Below are 7,590 nucleotides of genomic sequence, written 5' to 3'. Positions count from 1 at the left end.
ATTCTCGACAGCACCAGGAATCTGTGTCTCTTTGTTGCATCATCTTGATGCATCAGCCTCCGTGTGTGCGGCGTCATTCCTGGGTGGGCTGGACTTTTTTTGTGCAAGTCGCACTCCTTGTGCATTGGGCTCTCCTACGTGGGGAACACCCCTGCATGGCATGGCACTTCTTGTGCGTGGCAGCACTGTGTGTGGGTCAGCTCACCACACAGGCCGGGAGGCCTCTTATATGGTAGGCAGACACTCTATCAGTTGAGCCACATCTGCTTCCCATTACTTCTTTTTTTTTAAAGATTTATTTATTTCTCTCCCCTCCCCCCCATTGTCTGTTCTCTGTGTCTATTTGCTGCGTCTTCTTTGTCCGCTTCTGTTGTCAGTGGCATGGGAATCTGTGTTTCTTTTGCATCATCTTGCTGTGTCAGCTCTCCATGTGTGCGGCACCATTCCTGGGCAGGCTGCGCTTTCTTTCACGCTGGGTGGCTCTCCTTACGGGATGCACTCCTTGCACGTGGGGCTCCCCTATGCTGGGGACACCCCTGCGTGGCAGGGCACTCCTTGTGCATATCAGCACTGCGCATGGACCAGCTCCACAGTGGGTCAAGGAGGCCCGGGGTTTGAACCAAGGACCTCCCATGTGGTAGACGGACACCCTAACCACGGGGCCAAGTCCGCCACCCCCATTACTTCTTTATTAACTCAAATACTTCTGTAGCAGTTTGGTATGGTTATGAATTCCAAAAATACATATTGGATTATGTTTGTAATCTGGTCTGTACCTGGACATGATTAAGTTATGATTAGGGCTTTGATTGGGCCATGTCATTAGGGCATTGAGTCTCCACCCCCTGGTGGGTGGGGACTCACAGATAAAAGACATGGCAAAGGACAGAGTTAAGAGCTTTTTGATGCTGGAATTTTAATGTTGGAGTTTGATGTTGAAGTCTTAAGCCGGAGCCCCAGGAAGTACACACACACAGGAAAGAGAAGCAAGCCCCAGGAAAAAGGGAAACCTGAGCCCAGAAAGAAGCAAACCCTGCAAGAGAGGAATGCTGAACCCAGAGAGAATGCTGAACCCAAGGGTTCCTGGACGGGAGGAACCCTGTAAGCCTGAACCCTCAAAGATGCCAGCAGCCATCTTGTTCCATGTGGAAATAGACTTTGATGAGGGAAGTAACTTATGCTTTATGGCCTGGTTTCTGTAAACTCCTACCTAAATAAATACCCTTTATAAAGGCCAGTCGTTTTCTGGTATTTTGCCTCAGCACTCCTTTTGCTGACTAATGTAACTTCTATAAAGAGAAACATTACATCCTCTATTTGGTTACTCTGTGATACAGTTTGCATAGAAAAGGCAGAATAAATGCAAGTTTCTTATTTCCAATTTTTAATAGTGAGCTAGTTAACTAGTATCTTCCAACAATGACTTTTTTTTTAAAAGATTTATTTATTTATTTCTCTCCCATTCCCCCCTACCCCGGTTGTCTGTTCTCTGTGTCCATTGGCTGCGTGTTCTCTGTCCGCTTCTGTTGTTGTCAGCTGCATGGGAACCTGTGTTTCTTTCTGTTGCATCATCTTGTGTCAGCTCTCCGCGTGGGCGGCGCCATTCCTGGGCAGGCTGCACTTTCTTTTGCGCTGGGCGGCTCTCCCACGGGGTGGGCTCCCTGCACGTGGGGGTCCCCTACACGGGGGACACCCCTGCGTGGCACGGCACTCCCTGCACGCATCAGTACCATGCGTGGGCCAGCTCCACACGGGTTAAGGAGGCCCGGGACTTGACCCGCGGACCTCCTATGTTGTAGACGAACGCCCTAACCACTGGGCCAAGTCTGCTTCCCAACAATGACTTTTTTTAAAGTGCTGTCTGGGTTTGGTTCTCCCAGAAGCAGTCCTTTTTTTTTATTTTTTTTATTGACTTTGTAATAATATTACATTAAAAATATATATATATGTGAGGTCCCATTCAACCCCACCCCCCCACCCCCCCCTCACCCCCCCCAACAACACTCGTTCCCATCATCATGACACATCCATTGGATTTGGTAAGTACATCTTTGGGCACCTCTGCACCTCATAGACAATGGTCCACATCATGGCCCATACTCTCCTCCATTCCATCCAGTGGGCCCTGTGAGGATTTACAATGTCCGGTGATTACCTCTGAGGCACCATCCAGGGCAGCTCCATGTCCCAAAGACGCCTTCACCTCTCATCTCTTCCTGCCTTTCCCCATACCCATCGTCCACCATGTCCACTTTTCCCAATCCAATGCCACCTCTTCTATGTGGACATTGGATTGGTTGTGTCCATTGCACCTCTATGTCAAGAGGAGGCTCAGATTCCACATGGATGCTGGATGCAATCCTCCCATTTTCAGTTGTAATCACTCTAGGCTCCATGGTGTGGTGATTGTCCTTCTTCAACTCCATCTTAGCTGAGTGTGGTAAGTCCAATAAATCAGATTGTAGGTGCTGGAGTCTGTTGAGGCTCAGGACCTGGCTATCACATTGTCAGTCCAGAGATTCAAATCCCCTAAATATATCTTAAACCCCAACATTAACTGCACCTCCAGCACATTAGCATGAAAGTCTTATGAAGGGAGATCCCATCTGAGTCCAGATTCATCACACATAAACACCATTTCCAAAGAGGGGCCATCTGCCCTGGTAGTTAACCCCATCGGCCATGACCATAACTCTCATGGGTCTCTTTAGCCTTCAAAGGAACCAATATCTGGGGGTTGTATCTGCTTTATCTGTCTCTCTGACTCTGCTCAGTTGTGCATGAGGGCAATCCTTCTGCCAGCCTCCAGACTCTTTTTTAGAAACTCGTAGCCATATAAACTCATTTCTCCTTTCCATTTCCCTCTTACTTTAGGTCAAACAGCATTTTAAAGTCATGTTATTTTATGTAGACATGGATATTCTGCTGATCCGCATTGAACCTTCCGTATAAGGTCATTTTCCAGTTGCATCATCAGTTGGTAGTTGATAGTGGTCCCTCGGTGCCAGAGAGGCTCATCCCCGGGTGTCATGTCCCATGCTGGGGGGAAGGCATTGCATTTACATGCTGAGTTTGGCTTCGAGACTGGCCACATTTGAGTAACATGAAGGCTGACAGGAGGAAATTCCCAGGCACAATGTTGCTCTAGGCCTTGTTCTTATTTTAGGTTTATCAGCTCACAAGCATAGTCATTAGCATCAGGGGCTCACTGTTGAACCCTCACTCCCTCCCGGTCCCCGCCGCTGTACCTGGGAGACTGTCGCTGCTCCCCTAGGGACCACGACAGAGCACCACTGGCCAGGAACCCAGTACCCCCCCTGCTGTGGTTTTTAATTGTTGCCACTATGAGTATATCCAATCATTACCATGCACCCTGGACATATGTTCAGAAGCAGTCCTTTTGAGACAAAGAGATGCAAGGAACAATGGATAGGAAGAAGCCAATAAAGGGTTTTCTACTAAGTCAGTTGCCACAATATGCTGCTGGAGTTTAATTCCACTGGGAAATGGTGCAAATCACACACTTAGAATTGTTTCACCTAATACCAACTTTGTAACATCAGCAGTTGAGAACTAATTTCAGGAAATGGTATTTTCTTGGACTGCCGTACATGCAGACTTTACTGTTCTTCACAGTTTATGGTGAAAGTAGTCCTTAGGCGAAGATATGGACATACTGGCATTTGGATACAGCTGGAGCACACTGAAAGGTCAGATGGATATGTGTGGAACACTGACAGCATTGGCTTCAGTCCATTCATTCTGCTCAGAGTCACTTGTGCCCCTCCTTAAGTTCACTCCTCTACTGGGAGAAAGTAATCACAATTTCTGAAAGAGAGAAAAAAATAGGGTTTCAAGGACAAGGTACAGTTCCATCCCTTCTCTATCAAGTGTTCTAGATTCCACTTAGCTTTGGATAGCATTGTCCCTGGTGAATGTGTACTGCTAACCTTTCCCTTATAAGCTTTTGATTTACTTTACTCCTAGGAATTGAAAAGAATGCATTCACCAAATCAGTAGCGGCAAACCATGTGCCAGGGCTGTGGTGATCAGTTCCGGGAAAGATATTACATTCTGCACATCACACCTACTATTTGGCTTACAACATTGTTTGTGATAGTTCCCTTTTTTATGATCCTTCTGGTTTTTTGCAGAGGCCTTAAAGATGAATTGAATGGGATTATAATGACCTCTACCACAGCATCTTTTCTTTTTCAATTAAACTTTCTATTTTGAGATAATTGTAGATTTACATGCAGTTGTAAAAAATAATACAGAGAGATATGGTATACCCTTTACCCAGTTTCTCCCAATGTTAACATCTTGCAAAATTATAACAATGTGGCCCATTGACCGTGTGGTGCAGCAGTGCTCAGAGATGTATTCACCAAGTGCAATGAATGTCCCGTGATGATGGAGGAGGTTGCTCTTATGGGAGGGGTGAGGTGAGGGGTGTGGGGGGTATATGGTGACCTCATATTTTTTTAATGTAACATTAGAAATAAAGAACAAAAAAAAAAAAGAAAAAATTATAACAATGTCACAACCATGATATTGACACTGATATAATCAAGATATGGAACATTTCCATTTTACCACAAGGATCCCTCATGCTGTGCTTTTATAGCCACATTCACTACCTTCCCGTTCCCTACTTAATCCTTGGCAACCACTAATCTGTTCTCCATTTTTATAATTTTGTCATTTCAAGATGTTATATAAATGGAATCATATAATATATAACCTCTTGGGATTGGCTATTTCACTCAGCATAATTTATCTGGAAATTCACCCATGCTGCTCTGTACATCACTAGTTTGTTCTTTTGGTTGCTCAGTAGTATCCTATGGTATGGATGTACCCACAGTTTGTTTAACCATTAATCGGCTGAAGGACATCTAGGTTGTTTCCGTGTTTTGGCTATTAAAAATAAAGCTGCCTTAAACATTCATGTACAGGTGTTTGTTTATTTCTCTGGAATAAATACCCTGGAGTGCAGTTGCTGGGTCCTATGGTAGTTGCATGTTTAGTTTTATAAGAAACTGCCATATCTTCTCCAGGGTGACTTTACCATTTTGCATTCCCACCAGCAATATATGAATAATCCAGTATCCTTGCCAGCATGTGTCAGCATCTGGTGTATCCTCATTTTGTTTGTTTCTCTTTTTAAAAACCATTTACAAGAACATTTAATAGCAGCATTGTTTTAAATGAAATAAAAACAGTCCAAATGCCCAACAATAATTATGTTTAACATTTGGTATGCATATGTGTAAAGATAAAAGTTTGCTAAGTAAATACTTGATTTAAGTAAAGGAGTTATAGGTATAATTAACAATAACTTATTTTATGAATAAATAAGACATCCACTGGCTGAAGAGGATGGTAGGATTATTTTCCAATATTCTTTGATTTGGCTTTTCCCTCACTTCTTGCTCCTGCCAACTGAACAGACCTCCCCCAATGACAAAATGATGATGCTCCCCGCCAGGCAATTACAGAACATCCCCAAACCCACCAGTTCAGAGGAAATTGTTTGGCCTGTGTCTCTATATTCTCTCTCTTAACCTGGTTTCAGCTTCAGTAGTCCCATCTAGTACGTTTGGTCACCTGAGGCTTTGAAACAACAATGGCACCTCTAGCTCATTTGGACCTTAAATGCCACCTCCCACCAGCAAGGAGGCTCTCACTAGACTCCAAAACTGTTATTTAAATAACTTTTAAATTTGAAAAAAGGAAAAAATGACCTGAACAAGGTGTTCTTAACCTATCCATTCAGCTTTTGACTGAAATATGAAATTACTGATAATAAATATAAGTTTTCCCTCAGCTGTCGGGCTAAACCAGCAGCCTCTGGAGCCTGGTCTACTCTGTTCAGAAAGACATGCTGCCTAGAGGGCTTTAGATTTTGGGGTAGTGTAGCCCCAGCAGCCTCTGCAAATGCATCCTTGCCAAACACCAACAGGCGCACACAGTGTCCAGCACCAGTCCTTGGGCGCCCCTTTCCTCCTGAGTTTAATGGGCAGGATTTATCTGAGGAGCGTAGCCTGAACTTCTGTTGGAGGATGGCTGTAGTTCTTTCTAGGGCACATACTGGATGAATGACGCTAAACTTTCCAGGCACAGATAAGTCGATCACAATTGAACCAAGGTAGTACTCAAGGCTCAGCCCCAAATGGCTCCCCATCATATGTTATCTGTAATTTCATATTTCAATCAAAAGCTGAACAGATAAGAACATTCCTAAGAACACCTTGTTCAGATCATTTTTTCCTTTTTTCAAATTTAAAAGTTATTTAAATAACCAGGGACAATTGGGGCCAGAATGTTCTGGAACTCCTGGACATTCAGAAAACAGGCCTGGGATCTGAGGTTGGTGCTGGTGAGAAAAAGGTCGCTCAACCACCTTAGCCAAGTCCTGCAAGAAGGCATGATCAGGAATCAGGATGCCTACAAGAGGAGTGAAGGGTTGAAGTCCTTGTTAAGCTCCTCCTAACGTTCCATCACTAGGGTGACTGGTCCGGGCCAGAAGTCTTTCAGGAGCTCCTTGGGAATCCTCACACAGCAGTACCTGTAGATGTCACCATGCAGCCCTGGCATACTGCCAGTGGCTTTGCTTTGCTGCAGCCTTTGAGGTGGTAGACAGGACCCAGTGCCGCTGAGCAGTTTGTGGAGCAGGCCAGGCGGAACAACCAGGGTGCCAGGGACCTCAGGGCTTGTGTCAGCATGGCCTGCTTCCCATGAGAGCAACAGCCCTGCCCTGGCAGCTCTTGTAACCCCACTCTGGCAGTCACTGTGGATCTCAGCCCCCTGCACTGACAAGCTGGAGACATTGCCACAATATTTTATTTTAGCCATTTTAGCCATTTAAATAGGTGTGTAGTGATATGACTTTGTGTTTGTAATTTACATTTCCCTAATGGCTAATGACATTGAACATCATTTCATGTGCTTTTTTGCTTATGTATATCCTCCTCAGTGAAATGTCTATTCTTGTCTTTTGCCCATATTCTAATTGGATTTTTTTGAAAAATAATTTTCTAACTACTAGTCCTTTTTCAATTATGTGATTTGCAAATATTTTCTCCCAGTCTGTACCTTTCCTTTTTAAAAAAATTTTAAAATATTTTTTAAAGGTACATAGATCACACAAAATGTTACATTAAAAAATATAATTGGTTCCCATATACCCCATTCCCTATACCACCCACTCCTCCCACTTCAACAGCTTCTTTCATTAGTGTGCTACATTCATTGCACTTTTTTTTTTTTTTTTAAAGATTTTATTTATTTATTTATTTATTTCCCCCCCTCCCCTGGTTGTCTGTTCTTGGTGTCTATTTGCTGCGTCTTGTTTCTTTGTCCGCTTCTGTTGTCGTCAGCGGCACGGGAAGTGTGGGCGGCACCATTCCTGGGCAGGCTGCTCTTTCTTTTCACGCTGGGCGGCTTTCCTCACGGGCGCACTCCTTGCGCGTGGGGCTCCCCCACGCGGGGGACACCCTTGCGTGGCACCGCACTCCTTGCGCGCATCAGCGCTGCGCATGGCCAGCTCCACACGGGTCAAGGAGGCCCGGGGTTTGAACCGCGGAC

General features: G+C 44.7%; 1 pseudogene; it reads right to left on the bottom strand.

The window, feature by feature from the left end:
• Positions 1–5,767: 5,767 nt before the first annotated feature.
• Positions 5,768–6,833, bottom strand: LOC101446324 (threonylcarbamoyl-AMP synthase pseudogene; annotated as a pseudogene).
• Between the last annotated feature and the right edge of the window lie 757 nt (positions 6,834–7,590).

Source organism: Dasypus novemcinctus, chromosome 4 (assembly GCF_030445035.2).
Source record: "Dasypus novemcinctus isolate mDasNov1 chromosome 4, mDasNov1.1.hap2, whole genome shotgun sequence".
Taxonomy (NCBI): Eukaryota; Metazoa; Chordata; class Mammalia; order Cingulata; family Dasypodidae; genus Dasypus; species Dasypus novemcinctus.
The sequence above is the reverse complement of the archived record's forward strand: the minus strand, read 5'-3'. Positions and strand labels throughout refer to the sequence as shown.